The 19,226-nt window shown below is 41.9% G+C and overlaps 1 protein-coding gene across 3 annotated transcripts in view; it reads left to right on the forward strand.

Moving 5' to 3' along the window:
• The window catches only part of GMDS (GDP-mannose 4,6-dehydratase), a 481,024-nt gene that overhangs the window by 41,817 nt on the left and 419,981 nt on the right, over positions 1 to 19,226 (forward strand). The gene's annotated exons all lie outside the window — the stretch shown is intronic.

Here is a 19,226-nt window from a genome sequence, read left to right on the forward strand (position 1 = left end):
TCGTTTTCTTATAGGAAATTCTTTGCCAGAAGGGAACTTTTCTTATACTCGGTGACGTACCGGGTCCCTTGCAGGAGCGCTGAAGCCTCTTCTTCCGGCTGCTCAGGGAGCCCGGTGACATCACGTAAAATGGGTAGGGCAGCGCTAAAGCCCACCCATCAAAGCCGGTGACGTCATCGAATACACTGGGCAGTGTGTTATTGTAAACAAAAATACCTTTGCCCTGTGCAATTTAGCGCAGCGCAAAGGAGCGCATCGGAGCATGAACTGCTCTGATGCTCATGTCGGGGGGCTGCCTGGGTGAAAATGGAGGTTTGTCCGGGTTCAGCTCTGAACCCGTACAACCCCTTTAAGAGGGAAAAAAAATTTCTGGGTTCCTCCGATTAAAAAAAAAAAAATATCAATTTATGGTGCAATGGCATCCCAGAATGCGGGCAGTTTAAAAAATGACTAGTAGTATGTATAGCACAATAATCTTCCAACAGACTAGAAGATAATGTTTTTTTTTTTTTTTTTTTTTTTTTTTTTTTTTTTTATTAATACAAGTGCTGATGGATTTTCTTTAAGGTCCAAGGGGTAGGCAGGGGGAGTACTTTCTGTCTCATGGTTTAGATGGTGTAATTTTTGTACCTTCTTCCTGCTTACAACCCTGATTTGGCCATTATGCTTAGATCTTTGAATCATAGACACGTGTTAAAAAAAGCTAAAGTCAAATAAAAACATGGGCAGCAGCTGAAAATGTGATACAAAAACAAAAAAAGGCAATTGCCGTTTTCGCTCCTGCTACTTCCAGCGTTGTGCTCTGGTCCTGCTCCACTGACATCTTTCTGGCTGCAGCAGTGACATTCTGTGCACACAGGACACTATGCGGCCACTCGCTGCTGAAGCAAGTGACTGGCTGCAGCAGTGATGGCCTATGTAGAACGTCACTGCTGCAGCCAGGAAAACAAACGGCAGTCTGGAGGACCAGATGTGATGCTAGAAACGGTGGGGGAGAAAAGTGGTAAGTATTGCTTCTTTTGTTATTTTAGGACATTTACAGCTGCTGCTTGAGTTTTTATTGAACCCAAAGGAGCAAATGGGGAACATGTAATACAGTTGTGTATTTCTTTACGTTTCATCTTGGCTCAAAATATCTTCAGATGTGTAGCACGAGATGACCAACTGTTTAAAAAAATACATCACTTTGTGATATTGTGTCACGAGATGTCTAGGCCATGTGTGTCTCTGTGGCCACCCAGTGGTTGTGTTTGCAGTTTGTCAAGGGTTTTGCTAGCTTGTCACAATATTGTGTTGAATTTGTTTTAGAAGAAAGTGGCACCCTTAACCGAATTCCAGCTAAGGTAAGGGCGGACACGTCTTTGGCCCAGCATCTTGCAGACTCCCTATTCAGCTTGTAGATTTTGCATGTCTAATTTTATACCATTTATCTGATTAGCCATCAACTATTATGCCTCATTCCACGAGATCTCCTTACTGCTGTAAAATGGGGAACATGTGAAATTACAGAGCAGAACATTTAATCTTCAGCTTCTACCTCTTTCACTATTATATACAACAAGTTCTTTCAGACAGAGGGTCTTCTGTGTAGAGTCGTAATAAAGCTAAATGTTCCACCAAAGAAATGATGTTCTTTTTCTTATAAATTGGACTTGAACATAGCAGAGCAGAGCTGTGGGTTTCTTGTAATTAAACAGGGGCTTGATGTGGTTTTGGGGCTGTGGTTTGTTTGTGTTACAGTTACTATCACAGGAACAATTGTGTGTTACAGCAGAATCAAGGCAGGCAGGTTTTAACATGGCTTAATGTGCATGGCGAGATCTGTTCTGGAGAGTCATGGATTATGTAGTGTGTGGAGTGCGTTCTTGTGGTACATGTGGGCTCCAGCCCTTCTATACGCTGCCAGCTTTACCTCTGTGGGAGTATTCCATCAAGTTGGGCAATATAGCTTTTCATCTTTTAAAATATAGGCTTCTCGTCAGCTATAAAGATGAGTGTCATACTGCGTACAATTGTCACATTGTTAAAGGGTGGCGGTCTGCAGTGCCCAGCTCAGAAATGAGGAAATGCCAAGCCTGATCACAAAGGACATATTCAGTGTACTGACTGTGGCGAGGCTTGTTAACGTGAGGAGCAGGTAACTCTACTGACAGGTTGACACAACAGGCTTTTTTTTTCTTTGCTCCAGCAATCGTATGTAAAAGCTTATGTCGGGCATCCTCAAACTGCGGCCCTCCAGCTGTTGCAAAATTACAACTCCCAGCATGCCCGAACAGCCTACAGGTATCGGTCTACAGCAGGGCATTGTGGGAGTTGTAGTTTTACAACAGCTGGAGGGCCGCAGTTTGTGGATGCCTGGGTTATGTTCTACAGCAGGGCTGGCCAACCTGTGGCTCTCCAGCTGTTGTAAAACTACAACTCCCACCATGCCCTGCTGTAGGCTGATAGCTGTAGGCAGACTGGGCATGCTGGGAGTTGTAGTTTTGCAACAGCTGGAGAGCCGCAGGTTGGCCATCCCTGTTCTATAGGAACAGAACAGATGGCGTACGTAACTGATGCTTATTAAAGAGAATTGATTTACCTCCCAACCCCTGAATACTGAGAGAGTAGTGGATGCATGGAATAGCCTTCCTGCAGAAGTGGTAGCTGTAAATACAGTGGAGGAGTTTAAGCATGCATGGGATAGGCATAAGGCCATCCTTCATATAAGATAGGGCCAGGGGCTATTCATAGTATTCAGTATATTGGGCAGACTAGATGGGCCAAATGGTTCTTATCTGCCGACACATTCTATATGTTTCTATATGAATAGTACTGCTCCCACTAACCTCCTATCACTAATTTAAAATTTGCCCCCTTTCCCCCGCAAGCCAGCACTAGAATACATTGCGAGGACTTAGCAGCATGGACACATAATGGAGAGAACGTAAAGAAGCACTCCCACAAAAAAATGTTTAATCCCTGACCTGTTAGAAAGGTACATGATGTAAACTGTAGTGAAGGTAATGTTATTACCAGTGACTGTAGTTGTGAATTATCCTCTCCCTTCTGATCCTCAGCCGTGTCATATGACCACACACTGACTCTAAATAACACAGCATCTTATGTGTGGACAGGAAGCCAGTTTCTCCATGTACTGTATTCCTATGGATGCCTCAATGTCAGTCTCATAGGAATGAACAGAGAAGTAACTGACTTCCTGTCCTGTGTCAGTTGGAAAGCAGATCGCTGGTCATATGACACAGCTTAGGATCAGAGGGGAGGTTATAACTCACAAATGCAGTCACTGGTAAGAAGATTACCTTCACTACAGTTTACATCATGTACCTTTCTGACAGGTCAGAGAATAAAACTTTTTATATGAGTGCTACTTTAAGGCTGAGCCCTTGTGGGGTGTTCCAGCACTTTTTGCAGCAACACAATAGGGATGAGTATGGCCATATAAATTAGTGATCCGAGGTCAGTCAGTGCAGTATTACTCAAGTAGTACTGTACTTCATTGGGCTTGCAAAACCTGACAGATTCCCTTTTAAAGCGTTAGAAGTACACATCTCTGCTCATTACACTGCATATAATGTAGCAGGCATCCTTTGTGCCAAGATTTTTAAGGCTGTTTTCACCTGCATTTGGGGTCTTTGCCTCAAATTCCTTTTAGATATTATGGAAAGAATGGCGCTGCATCTAGGACTAGTCTTTTTGTTAAAACAGCGACACCATAATGGAAGCTGATGGACCTCATAAGGCTACATTCACACGACATAAGTGTTTTGCGGTCCGCAAATTGAGGATCCCTAAAACACGGATACCGGACGTAGGTGTTCTGCATTTTGCGGACCACACATGGCCGGCGCTGTATAGAAAATGCCTATTCTTGTCCACAATTACGAACAAGAATAGGGCCTGTTCTATATGTTTGCAGGGCCGCGAAAAGGAACTACAGATGTGGACAGCACATCTTTTGCAGTGCCATTGAAATGAATGGGTCCGCACCCATTCCACAAAATTGCAGAACGGATGCGGAACCATTCATATGGTTGTGTGAATGGACCCTTAGTCAGTGGAGTGTGTTGGGCGCGGGTAGTATCTGTTGTAGATGTATTATTGAGTTTTTAATTCAAGTTGATTTGAAAACTTTCTTGGACTGTACAGTGTGTCTTACATAAAAAGAGTAGTTTGTCCTTGTCAATGTGAGGTTTAGTCTATTGTTAAAGGGTTTCTACCACTTGCTGTGGACACATTTCGTTTTCAGACACTAGCGATCTGCTAGTGTCTGATGTACCATACAAGCCAAGTATTATATTCCTCCGTTCCGCCGTTTTCTTAAAAAAAGCACTTTAATATTTATGCAAATGAGCCTCTAGGTGCTATGTGGGCGTCTTTTCAGCACCTAGAGGCTCAGTCTACCTTCATAAACTGCCGCCCAGCTCCTCGCTCCAGCACGCCCAGCTCCTAGTGAAATCGATCCTCCCCCTGCTTCTGGCGTCCGAAATCTCGCGCCTGCGCCGTTCGTCTCTGCATTCGGCGGCGGCGCAGTCAATGTCTGAGCGCTCAGACATTGACTGCGCCGCCGCCGAATGCCGCCGAATGCAGAGACAAACTGCGCAGGCGCGAGATTTCGGATGCCAGAAGCAGGGGGAGGATCGATTTCACTAGGAGCTGGGCGTGCTGGAGCGAGGAGCTGGGCGGCAGTTTATGAAGGTAGACGGAGCCTCTAGGTGCTGAAAAGACGCCCACATAGAGGCTCATTTGCATAAATATAAAAGTGCTTTTTTAAAGAAAACTGCGGAATATAATACTTGGCTTGTATGGTACATCAGACACTAGCGGATCGCTAGTGTCTGAAAACGAAATGTGTCCACAGCAAGTGGTAGAAACCCTTTAATGGAATATCTCACTATTCTTACTCTGAAAGATCGGTAGATGCCCCAGTAAGGCCTCTTTCACACGGGCGAGATTTCCGCACGGGTGCAATGCGTGAGGTGAACGCATTGCACCCGCACTGAATCGCATTAATTTCTATGGAGCTGTGCACATGAGCGGTGATTTTCACGCATCACTTGTGCGTTGCGTGAAAATTGCAGTATGCTCCTCTTTGTGCGTTTTCCACGCAACACAGGCCCCATAGAAGTGAATGGGGCTGCGTGAAAATCGCAAGCAAGTGCGGATGCAGTGCGATTTTCACGCACTGTTGCTAGGAGACTATCGGGATGGAGACCCGATCTTTATTATTTTCCCTTATAACATGGTTATAAGGGAAAATAATAGCATTCTTAATACAGAATGCTTAGTATAATGGGGCTGGAGGGGTTAAAAAAAAAAAAAAAGTAACTCACCTTAATCCACTTGCTAGCGCAGCCTGGCTTCTCTTCTGTCTTCATCTTTGCTGTGCATAGGAAAAGGACCTGTGGTCATCACATGGTCCATCACATGATCCATTACCATGGTGATGGATCATGTGATGAGCGCAGTGACGTCATCAAAGGTCCTATTCCTCAAAGAAGAAGACAGAAGAGATGCCGGCTGCGCGAGCAAATAGATTAAGGTGAGTTACATTTTATTTAATTTTTTTTACCCCTCAAGCCCTATTGTACTAAGCATTCTGTATTAAGAATGCTATTATTTTCCCTTATAACCATGTTATAAGGGAAAATAATACAATCTACAGAACACCTAACCCGAACTTCTGTGAAGAAGTCCGGGTTCGAGTCTGGGTACCAAACATGCCGATTTTTCTCACGTGCGTGCAAAACGCATTGCAATGTTTTGCACTCTTGTGGAAAAATCAAGCATTTTCCCGTGACGCACCCGCATCTTATCCGGGCCAAAAACATGACGCCCGTGTGAAAGAGGCCTAAGGGTAGGTCCACATGGGTCAGATTTACTGCTGATTATTTGCACTAAAATCCTCAATGACCATCTGCAATACAAATCGGCACCAAATCATATGGATTTTGGTATGTATTAGGCCTCATACACACGGCTGTAGGGCGGCCGTGGCCATATTGTGGCCCGCAAACAGCGGGTCGGCAATCCATGGCTGCCAGCCGTGTGCATCCCACAGGACGGATGCGGACCCGTTGACTTGAATCAACGGGTCCGCAATTCCGGAGATGCGGAATGGAGTCACGGAACGGAACACCGGAAGCACTACAGAGTGCTTCCATGGTGTTTATTCCCGTTGTTCCGCACCGCAAATTAATATGACATAATATGTCCGGACATACCACGGATCCATGCAAGTTGAATGGGTCCGACCCGCTGCACAGATGGTGCCTGTGCATTGGGGACCGCAATTGCCAATGCACGGAATGGCCGTGTGCATGAGGCCTAATACAGTACCAGCAAAGTGAGAGATTTACCAAATCTCCTGTATACCTTTTAGGTTTCTGTATGCATGGAAAGTGACATGCCATACGGATTTTAAAGGGGTTTTCTCTTCTCGCAGTTACTAAGGTGAGATGAGACACAGTCCTGACCACCTCCCAGCCTGGAAAAAGCTGTGCGCTCCATAGCTCTGCTGTTTTAGTAGCTCTCATTGCCGTGCATGCTGGTTCCCCGGCTGGGAGGTGGTTGGGACTGTGTCTCATCACGTCTTAGTAACTATGAGAAGAGACAACCCCTTTAAATTCCACTACATGCTAATTGTTTGTGCGATTCCGCACCTTATGCATGGTTTTCTCCATAGACTTCAATGGAGTTTTTAAAACAAACTGAAAATAGTGAAAATTTACATGTGTTTTTTATGTGGTATTCATGGGAATTTTCTGCGTACAAGTCTGTACTTTGTGCAAGGAGCCTTAGGAATTTAAAGCAGCTCAATAGGAAAGAAAAAGTCACTGTGGATTGCTTGCAAATTATATAACAGATTTTGACTATATGACTTTCTCATTGAAAACTTTGAGGAAAATCTGCAGCATTACGTAATAGAAATTGATGTACCTCGGATTTTGAAATCCACGCCACAGGTCATTTTCCAGTATAGGAAATTTCTGCAGCATACATGGGATTTTGCCAAATGTCATCTCCTTGTCTGGTACTGTAATCCGCTCTGGATTTTACCTGCATACAGAAATACCCCTACCCGTGGACTTACCCTGAGGCCGGGTTCACACATGACAGCTGTGCATTTGCCATTGCGGATTTTCGTGTGGTAAATCCGCAGCGTTGTACAGTGCCAGCAAAGTGGATGAGATTTAAAAAAACATACAAAAACCGCAGCTTAAATTGGCCTTCGGTGTGGACTTAATCTGCAGCAAGTCAACTTATGCTGTAGATCTCCTCTACGGATTTCAACCTTTTCAGTGCAGAGGGAGAAATCCGCTGCCTTTTTCCACTGCAAAAACCGCAGGTAATACATGTGATTTTGTTGCGGTTTTTGCTAAGCAAAAACTGCAACAGATTTTTCCTCTGGAATTCCAGTCATGTGTAAACCCGGCCTTAAAGGGCATGTCTCATCTCAGAAAATGGGGGCATATCGCTAGGATATATCCCCGTTGTCTAATAGGTGCGGGTCCCAGCTGTGGGACTATATCGAGAACAGAGCCCCGAAAGTGGTGGAGGGCACACTGCGCACGCGCAGCCTCCCTTCATTCATTTACTATGGGGTGCCGAAAATAGCCGAGAACTGGCTCAGCTATTTCCGTTGGGCCCATAGATGTGAATAGGGAGCGGTGGCTGGTGATGCGCGGTACGCTCCCATTCATTTCTATGGGGAGAGCGCTTGGTGGTGGCCGGACCAGAGTCCTCCAGTCACCATTGTGCAGGGCTCCGTTCCCAATATAGGTGTTGGTCCCAGGAGTGGGACGCTGGGACCCTCACCTATAATACAGTGGGGGCATATCCTAGTGATATGCCCCCATTGTCTGAGATGAGACAACAGCAAGTTCTTTTAAAGTTGGCCCTCAATATTTTTTTGTAAAGACAAATGGAAACGACCAAAAATTCCAGGGACTTAAATTTCGTTGAGTAATTATATAATTGCTAGTTACCTGCCTTTATGGAAATAAAAATCCTTACGTCTGTAAGTTGTAAATGTCTAATTGTAGCTATAAAGTGTAATGACAATAATACAAATGCTATGCTATTTGATTATACACATGTACAGTATTCTTTATAGTGTTAATAGTAGTAGGCTTCCTTCTGTACTCTTTCTGGTTTCCTTGTGTCTGCTGCATTTTCCTTTTCTTTTTGTTTGGCTAATTGACCAGTTACAGAAGGTTAGAGGACAAAGATTGGGTGAAAAGGAATTAGCAGACAATTTTTGATTTTCCCAGAGGGGCTGACTTAATTTAAAAAGCAGATATCCCCCAGCTATTGCTGTATGTGTTTTGTCTGCTATCACTTGAACCATTTGGAATCCGCTTTGAGCTCCTGTCAGACAGGACACAGGTAGGTTGAAAAGTCACATTAGGATCTCTTAGAATAAAGGATGTAAGATGCTTCCTCTTGAGCGTTTGGGGAGACATTTTCAAGGAGCTGTCCACTGAAGGTTCAGATCACAGGTCTCAAGGTTTCCTAACACAGGACATCCACCCAGATTTTAATTATTTTCTGCTATGAACTATGGAAGTTCAACACTTTTCTGGAAACTATCCAGGATTCAGGACCCTTCATCAATTGCCAAACTTGTGTAAGGGTTTGCTCTAGTAAGAGTTCCTTCACTATGTGCGCTTTCCTGTCCCTTGGTATAATCAGAGGGAAACAGCATTTAATGGTTTCAGACAAGTAAAAGATAAGATAAAAGCTCATTTATTGTACATTATATCTGTTTTATGATTGTCAAAGCTTCACACTTTCAATAGTGGATTAATAGAAAGTCATTTTTTACCTGAAATATGAAACACAAAATTATAAGCAGAAAAGCCTTTTGGAATATGGCATTGGCAGCATTGTTGTACCATGAATGCAAAAGCAAGCCATCCAGTCACCCTGGTGGAATTCTCTATATTTAAAACCCTCTATAGAACATATCTGGTCCCAACTAGGATCCACCATTTTTTCCCAACAGCTTCGCCTTTCTGTTTTAGAGGGTGCCCTAAACCAGGCTCCATGCTACATACATGGCGGACCTGTCACATTGTGGCCTTTTTCTGGACTCCTCTCACCCTCCTAATATTGAATGTCACTAATGTCTTGTTTCCTTGGAATCCTTCCGTTCCTCCATTAGTGGACAAAGCTTTTGGTTGCACTAATTAAACCCACAAAACGTTCACAGTTCTGAATGGCAGCTTGTATTTGTATTGCAGCTAAATGGAAGTCTCCCATCCTATTAATTGCCATGGTTAAAACCTGGGTGACCAAAATTCTGACTTGTGAGAAAATTTATGCATTCAGGACGGACGCTATGTAGGGCTTCTTGAAAACGAGGCAACCTTTGATAACCTACTTAGATGTCAGTGGTCTCTAACCTGCCCGGGGAAACTCTACCACTTTCCCGTTTCCTCTTTTTTTAACTGTAAAATGCAATCGTACTGTTGTATACCTATATGCTAAATCCCTGAGAGGGGACAGTTGGGTGATTTGTGCCTACCTTTTACATTTCAACTTCTAATAAAATATTTAAAATGAAATAATATGACATATATCCATTTGTTGCATTTTTAGGAGCTCAAAATGTAATTGAGTTTTATGATTAGATCTGTATTTATGGCAACAAATTTATTCTACCTGGAAAGTGCTCCATGAACGAAAGCGCTAGATATCAGGGGATACTAGATCTCCTTATGGAGAACACCTCATCAGCATGAAGAGTCTTATAGGCCAGGCAACGCTCCTCTGGAATTGTGGGAAGATGGTATGCAAATGAGCTCTTGGCAAGCTCTACCTCTAATGCCACCAGATAGTAACTATCCTTTTATCTCCCACAATGCACTGCTCTGTTCACATCCATGTTGTTATCTTTGTGAGACATTGATTACCACTGGTGCCCAGGAACCCATTGACTTATTCCTGTCAAACTTTCCAGAATATACAATAAACACCGCCTGACAAAAAAACAGTCCAGGATATTTTTAAGTATTTTGTTTCTCAATCTTTTATGTAGAGTTTGTGTTTCCTATAAAATAAAGAGCTTTTTGAATAACTGTGAATTAGGGAGGCGTTCTTGATAACTAATTACATTTTTGACAGAAATTTTGTTGTCTGAAAGAAGCTCCATTTTTAATTTTTTTTATTAAATTTTTTTTGCAGTGTGAAAAATCTGATTCCAAGTTTTGTGTGGGTTCTGTTTTAGTGATTAAAATGACTGCTCCACCTTGCAGCTACACTTTTTTCCACCAAATATTGGACCATGCAAAACGATCATGGTTGCCCTTCCACTGCCGACCACAGAATGCTGGCAGCCTCTTGGCTGTAGCTGTAGACTTGGATGTGTGAACTTGACATAAAAGTAAATCTATAACCAAGCTGAAGCTCTTGCCGAAGCATGAAGACATAAAAAGGCTAAAAACATACATTAGGACATGAATCATACAAGTGCACTTTTACCTGGAAAAAAGATGTGAATGACACAGGAAATAAAACAAATTAATTGCTCGATTTGTCAATTAAGTTGGTGATCGCAAATAGCTCGGTGACAGGCAGACAGGCTTAAAGCACTCCCACGAGAAAAGGCAGCCCAACATCTGCAGAACGGTATTTATAGAAATGGTAAAAAAGGTCTTTGTGACTCCTCCACTCTAGAAAACTTCTCTGCCAAATGAAATTCTTATATTGGAAAACTATTTTCCAGACATCTGTTGATCTGCCTTGCTGCTTGATCACTGGAAGATGGCACGGTTGTTTTTAGATTTAGAATAACATGAAATCTAAAGTTGTTATTTAAAACTATTTAAGAACAAAAAAGTATACAAGCTGGAGCCAACCCACTGTTCAACACAGGGTGGGATTTGCAGTGTACTGTGGATAGGCATAGCCAAATAGCCTATCCACAGTACACTGCAAATTTATTTACATGTTTTGTCAATGGTTTGATCACGAGAATAGGGACCCCATACCCCACATGGCCTTCCCGAAGGAAATGGAGTAGCCTGTAAAATCAGTTTTGAAGACTCATGAGTTCTGGCGGCTCATGTAAAGCCTTATCTCTGATCTCCTGACCTTATAAACACTCATTTAAGCCATATTCTTATCAGTTTGATGAGAGTTTAGCTATAATGAGTTTTTATGAGTTCAGGAGATCAGAGATAGGAGCTCTACATAAGCCGTCAGCTGACGATACTCACAAGGGACAGTCTGCTTTTTATCTGCATGTATCACAAAATTTGCAGATTTTTTTTTTAAATAAAGACCAATTGAGCAAAAAACATTTTTTAACCCAAAATCTGTAAAATGCAATCATAAAACAAAATTGCCTTTTGAAGATGTTCTTAATATTCATGAACCCACAGAACAGTTATGATTTGGGTAGAGATGTGCTTTCAAGGGAATATTTCACCTTGAACATTCGGTTCAGTCTGCAGGAACAGGAGGAGCTGAGCAGATTGAGGAAAATATTCAGAATAACTTGGATTTTATTAAAGGGACATCCCATTTCAGATTTTGTATGACATATCCACAGTACTTCTATGGAGAAAGCCATGCATGCAGAGCCACCTCTTTGAACACTGCAGCCAACAAACAGGCCCTGTTCTGTGTCCTAGATTTATCTCGAGAAGTGGAATACTCCTCTATTGGACTTTTATGACCTATCCAAAGTCTGAGATGGGGATACCCCTTTAATTCTCTACTCATTCTTGGTTTAGGAGTCCAGGGGATGATCTCCCTTGATTGACAGTCTTCCCTGTTTAATTGTGCTTACGGAGATAGCTGTCAATTGGAGACGAGCGAAGAGACTTCGGATGCCACATCTAAATTTGCGTCGCTAAAAAATTCGTTATAATGCTGTATGGAAATTCTTCTCCATACAGTATTAGAATGTATGGGCTTCAATGAGCAGAAGTAAGTTATTCACAAAGTCGCTCGAGACTTCGTTGAATAACTTCGGTGATTGATTATTACAGTGCAAAACCTTTGAACCAAACTTGGCTTTGTTTCCAGAGTACCACTCGGAACCGAAGCCGAGGTCTGTTCCTAGTTTTGAAGCGATAATCAATTACCGAAGTTATTCAATGAAGTCTCACGCAACTTTGTGAATAACTTACCTCGACTCATCAGAGCCAATACATTCTAATACTGTACAGGGTATTCCGTGCGCTTTACTCATCTCTACTGTCAATCACTGAGCAGGAAAGCCTAATAGACTCGAAAGTAGTGATTTCAAGGAATTGGTTACAAGTTATACCTTTATATTTTCTCACAAAAGTACATATCAATCTGTTCAGTGCCTTCTGCTCTGTTACATGCTGCTTGCAGATTAGAGACCATGTTATAGAGGTTGGCCCATCTCACAGATTTGTGGGGTATTGGTAGGATATGCCACCAATGCCGAGCATGTTCACTCCTCTCTTTTTGGAACTACCATAGAAGTGAATGGAGAGCTCACCGCGCATGCTCAGTGCACTCTTCTTCACTTTGTGGCCCCTATTCTAGAGATAGGTAATGGTCCCACTTCTGGGATCCGCACCCATCTGGCCTATCATAGCCCCTTTAAATATGACCTGTTCCCCTTTCATTATTGTTCATCATGCCACTGTGAGAATGAATATTCATTGTTCCCATGCCGTGAGGTATATAAAAGACTCGCTCTAATTTGTTGGAATACTGACTTTTCAAAAGTCTTTAACTGGATTACTCCCAGAATTCCCGTTGCGACACTGTATTTAAATAGGTTGCGCTTTAATGTGCTGTTTCTAGTTGTTACACAGTCATTATAGTAGGGCAGTTTATATGGTGCAGAGTGATGTAAAAGTTAATGTAATCTTGTGACTTGCAGAGTAGAAGTCTAGAAGACAATAACGCTAAGTCTTTTGCAGCAGTCATCTGCGACATATCCCTACAGGCCAATACACCGGAGTCTGCAGTGCATATTGATGGATCGCATGAGCCGGCCCTGGTGTATGCAGAAGATTTACAGCACAATTAAAAAGCTGTTTTCCACCCCTTTTTGTTTTATGGGCATTCACTGAAACAAATTGCCCAATATATACAATATAGCAATAAATGGACTTCATTCCATGATATTCTTGCTGTGCAGAATCCCTTCAATGACAGCTTTCTGAAGGGAAGGTAATGAAGTCATTGGCAGAAAACCTAGAACAAGAACACTACAGTACACTAACACTTTGTTATTACCCTGATCAAAAGTACTTTGGAGACTGTAGGCTGAAAGAGGGAAGGAGTAAATGAGAGCGGGAGGTTTCCGGAGTACTTCCTGGAGTTTCCGGGATGTGGAGCAATTTCTGAACGGCTATTGAAGAAAGCCGAGATCTGCTGGAAACGCTGCGACTTTAAATAATATATTGTGCATGGTGTTAAATCTCTCCACAGCTTATAAAGTTAGCTAAATTTATCTGTGGCTAGGTAATTTGGAGCAGCAAATGGGGAAAGTGAGGACTTTTCACTTTTCTTAATGTAATGCGCCCAGACACTTAAAAGGCTTCTTTGTAAAAGGACATGCAAAAAGTTTTCAGCTTTTTTTTTTTTTTTTTTTTTTTTTTTTTTTTTTTTTTTTTTCCTCTCTCCTTCTTTTCCCCCTTGGCCTTCCTGAACTGACTCCAGGGTTTATGTCCTCTGAATTAAAGCAATATGGATTGAGCAAACTTATATGAACTTTGGTGATGCCAGTATTTTGAAATATTATATATCTGTATTACGGCTACGTTACATGCTCCAAGAGAGTAAGCGCCCAGCTTAAGAATAAGGCTGCATTTGTTTTCTTTTTACAGCCAGTCAATAAAATGTGTGTGTGTTATGAAGCTTTTTCTAATCGTGATACTGCGCTGCTTGTTCTCGCTTCTGAGCAGGAACCATTCCCACCAGTGCTCTTAAATGTACCTTTTTATTATGCCAAAAAAATCCCTTTTTTTTTGTGAGCAACAGCTTCGACCTTTTTTGTTTTATATAATTGAGTTTGCTGCTTTTACTATATGTGTGTGTGTGTGTGTGTGTGTGTGTAATTAATATATATATATATATATATATATATATATATATATATATATATATATATATATATATATATATATTAGAGAGAACATCAATCCTAGCCATAGTGTTAAACCCACCTGCCTAATGTTGTATTGGCCTCCGTGTGCCACCCAGTCGGCTCTGACCCACCGATGCATGGGCTCTACAAGGCCTGTGAAGGTGTCCTGTTGCATGAATACATTATTAGCAGATCCTTTATTCCCTGTAAGATGTAAGGTGGGGCCTTCATGTTCCGGAACACTTTTTGTAATGTGGCGGGGCACATTATCCAATTTGTCATGGATATCATTGCAATAAAGCTGTACTTTGTCTGCAACAATGATTAGGTAGGTTGTACTTGTCAGTGTAACACCAGCACCCAGAGTTTCCCAGCTGAACATTGCCCAGAGCATACCAACGCATTTCCTGTCTTACCTTTTTCCATTGCCATCTCCGATCCTGTTAAATGATGGCTACACACCCAACCGTCCACACAATGTACTGTGTATTCTAACATCTTTCTATCATAGCCAGCAATAACTTTTTTTATTTTATTTTGATTTTATTTTATTTTTTTTAGCAATTTGGGGTACTGTAGATCTTGTGTGGGGTCATAACAGAATGGCTAGCCTTTGCAACCCACATTCATGGATCCGTGTGGCATCCGTTTTTTTGGCGGATCCATTGTAACAATGCCTGTCCTTGTCTGCAGAACTGACATACGGACACAGAATGCACATGGAGTCATTTCCTTTTTGGGGGAAGTCATTTCCCACTTGAGTGGGAAGGAGCAGTTGTAGTTACACCATTGAATGGGATGGCGGAGTTGTAATTACACTGCTCATGGCTGCCATCTTGATGGCAACCATGTAAACGGTGAAGAGAAGGCGGCGCTCTTACGCGAACTGCAGTATCGTTATCAATACACAGAAGCCTTACCAACTTGACCATCATTGATGCCTAGTGTGTACGTGTTTTGTTTCCACTAACAGGGTGTGCACTCTCCGTTTACATCACTGGCTTTAGGTGACCAGCATGACGACATCGATACTGATAACAATTTGATAGCTATAACTGATATTTCGCTATCTCAGGATTGGGCTCAAACTGACAGATGACAGAATCCTAAAACCTAACTACTGCCCCCCGACATGTTTCACCAGATAGACTGGCTTCATCAGGGGTATAGGGCAGCATTGAGGAAGGAACGCTACAAACAGAGTATAAATGACCTCCTAAGTCTGATTGACAGGTGGGTGGCCCAGTTGGCTGCACAGACGTAATTATAGTGGGTATTTCCAACGTATAGATTTGTCCTATCACATCGCTTCAGGGACCGCCCTCTCCATGCCTCTGGGTGAATCATGATGTTTGTGGGAGTGTTCTTCATGACGTCATGCGCATCCTCCCGATGTGCACCGACTTGGACTGAAATCTCCCATATAGCATTCACTGAGGCTGTGTGAATACTTAGACGTATCCCCTGTTCAGTCCTGTGTAATGTGCATGTCCTGCGCTAGATAGAGATGCGTGGGAACTTAGACTAGTTCCAGACTTTACAGTGCAGAGCGCATATACTGCGCGGCCATTAGATGCGCACGGACTTGGTTCTACGTGTGTGAAAGGAAATAATGCATGAAAGATCAAATAAGTAAGGAATTAGACATTCCTATACTTTTAAAGTTAGACATAGATGCCAAGAAACTATAGTCTATGGCTGCACAGTGATTTGATGATGATAGTTTAAAAAAAAAAAAAAAACTCTGAAGGCAAACGCATACAGAAGATGGAGGTAAGTATAGGCACTTGAATTCAAGTAGTATCAATTATCCCACTTTGCATATATTCAATTAAATCAAAAAGGTACAAATCATCATGAGCAGATATAGTGTAGCGTTCTTCTAGCTCACAACTACATTTGGAAGTAGTTCTAGATCGGATAAATCTATTAGTGTTTACAAAAATGAAGAATAAGTGAAACCCTCATTTAGTCCATTTGGACTCAAACTGTCCAACCTATAAATCCATTTTGTTTCTTCCTGTAAAAGGATTCTGTCCAAATCTCCTTTTCTAGCCCCAAGTGTCTTTCTACATATGCCCCAATTTTACTGTCATGGTGATGTCTAACATGTCTTGAAATTGCAGTATCTGCTTTAGTATTCTATTGATGCTGATGTGCTGACAGATGCAGCGCCTAAATGATTGTATTGTTTTACCCACATATATTTTGTTAGCAGGGGCACTGAGCAATATGGATGATGCCAGTCGTCTGACAGTTGATAAATTCCTTTACGTTGTATTCCTTATTATCAATTTGATTCCTGAACGTTTTAGTTTTTTGAATAAATGGACAAAAGGGACATCTACCACATGGATGTGGACGAATTCATAAATTAAAATAACGTATAACAGTGTCTGCCAGTTATTAAGTGGAGTCATCCACTTTTCAACATTTTGTCTTACCAGCAATGCCCAACAGAATATGTAACCACCATTGCCAACATACCCAGGGTGTGGAAAAATAACTTATTGATATGCAAATCCAGCTCCGTGCCCAGCTGGACGGCCTTTCCTTTTGAAAGTGCCCAAGCCCCACTCTTCTACCAAATTTCAAATTTTTCCTCCCCTCTCCCTTGACATCACAGTGCAGCACTTCCAAATCTCATGCGGGTGCCCTCTCCCTGTCCTCCGATGCCTGCCCACTACAGTGACTTCTGTGTGTAGTGCCTCAGTGTATGCCATGCCATGTAACGTGGCCTTTGTTCTTGTGGAACATACTAGTCCACAGAAGGGAATGTAGTGTGAAGATGGGGAGCTTGCATGAGATTTGGAACTGCTGCTCGGTGACGTCGAGAAATGAGAGGAAGGCTTGAAAGGATAGGGGAGGAGCTGAAATTGGGTAAATAGGGTGGGCTTGGGCCCTTTCAAAAAGGACAGCCTGTCCATCTGGGCACTGGGAGCCGCATTTGGATGTCAATAAAGGTTCCTTATTTGGGCAATAACTTCACACCCTGGTGACCTACAAGTTTGTTGGCAATGGTGGTTATATGTTCTGCTGGATGTTGCTGGTAGTATAAATTGTGATCAGTGGGTGACCGATTCCCTTTTAAATGCATAGTGCATTGCACATTTACTTACAAGAATGTAAAACATTTCAGAAATTGTATTCTAATAAATATGGTTTAAGTTCTGTCTAAGTATCCTGATTACTTACATGATGGTGGGAAAAAACTACAGTAAATTTGTTATTACAAAATTATCGGCCATTTATGAATTTGTTGGAGCTGGCGTCGGAGTGTGATAAAATGCAGGAGTCAGAACTTTGGCTTACCAACTCCACAGCCCTGGTTTCAACTTTAGACTTTCAAATGGTAATTTTTTTTTTTTCCTAATTCGTAAGCCACATCTGGAGAAGTCTGTTGTGTTTTTTTTTTTTTTTTTTTTTTTTTTTTTTTAGTTCTTTTCTAGGTCAGCAGGTTTACCGTGTTTACCTTAAATTAGTGAATACATGTACACCCACCTTGGCCTAATATATATGGTCAAACATCATCAAAGTTGATCGCCTTTGCGGAAAAGGGAACTTTAGCTCTGGACAAACAACGCTGTGTACTTTATCACATCTAGAACTACTGGAATGTTCCTCCTTCCCTGATTTCATTACGACTTTTGGCACAAGCGAGAGACTGGAGTGAATGCTTCGATTATAGGCATCGACAATGGCTGCATTGCTGTGCCCCTTTTGAAAACTGACACCCAGTCCAAAATTGTGGCCTATGGGTGCCGGCGAAGTTCCACATCAGTCTGCATAGCGTGTGTTGCATTGCCAGACAGTAAATCAGCTGTGCTGTGTGTCGGCCAGACACCAGTAGCACTTGCTGCCTGTTTCCATCTCATTGCAAATCCCGGGCCTATCACTCGATAGACCTGGAAAGGAAGTAGTGAGGAAGCGAGTGCCACTGCTAGTTCAGAATGTTCCAGTGTGGTTGGAAAGTCTGAGAAATAGCTTGGGTGAGAAGAACAAGACCTTATTGACAGGGTTCAATTCTGGTCAGGTCTGTTTCACATCAGCGTATTAAATCCACACAGCTCTTCCTCTCCCCTTTTACCCTATGGCTTTAGCACTTCTACAGTTTAATATTTGCGTTTCCCAGGGTAAACTATTACTGAATAATAGTAAAAGTATTGGACGTCCAGGTAATTTGCAAAAATTTTTAGAAATTGTGTCATGATCTGTAATGTGTAGCAGGTTACATTTGTCAATGTCTATATCCTAAAAGAGTTTACAGACTCACTTCTAATGGAACACCTTATTGGGGCAGACCTGCACCATGTCTTTTTGGCATCTGTTTGGCAGGTTTACTTTTTGGATACCTTTTTTTTTAGGTACTGAAAAACTGTTAATTATGCTAAAACTCGTGACTGCCAACGTATTCAGACGGGTGTGTAGATTTGCATATGTTTGGATGCTAAAAGAAAGTATTAGACTTCTTTCACATGCATTTTTATTTATTTTTTACTGCTAAAAAAGCCATAAAACCACTTGCAATCTTTTGCATACAACATGCGTTTTTGTGGCATTTTTGACACTCGTTAGTATGGCATTTTTCAGGTGTTTTTTCCCTATAGAGGATGGGAAAACACCTTAAAATAATGCTTTTTTTTTTTTTTATTATTATTATTATTATTATTATTATTATTATTATTATTATTATTATTATTATTATTATAAAGGCCAGACACAAAAAAGCCTTGAAATTAATAAAAATGCCACTACCAAGAAAAAAAAATAATATCTGTGTCCTGCATTTCATGTTTTTCATAGACTTTCAGCTAACCTCTGGAGTTGCTGTTTTTGTTTTTTGGCACAAAAGTGCCACAAAAAACACAGTAGTGAGGAAACACATTTTGTTTTGGGTGCAGATATGCTTTTTTAGAGTGGCCATTAATAAGCCCCCTTTTTACAGCAGACAGGTCTCCTGTGCAATGGATGGCAAGAGCTCAACTCCACTATGACAGCCAGGCTCCTGCTCCAACCGCTCATAATCAGCAGAAGCGCCAATCCCAGGCCTTTTAACCCCTTAGATGCCATGTTCAATAGTGACTGCGGCATCTAAGTGGTTTTGGATGGAGGTGGCTCCCTTTGTTAGGCATTGGCACCCCGT

The sequence above is a fragment of the Bufo gargarizans genome, chromosome 5 (assembly GCF_014858855.1).
Source record: "Bufo gargarizans isolate SCDJY-AF-19 chromosome 5, ASM1485885v1, whole genome shotgun sequence".
Taxonomy (NCBI): Eukaryota; Metazoa; Chordata; class Amphibia; order Anura; family Bufonidae; genus Bufo; species Bufo gargarizans.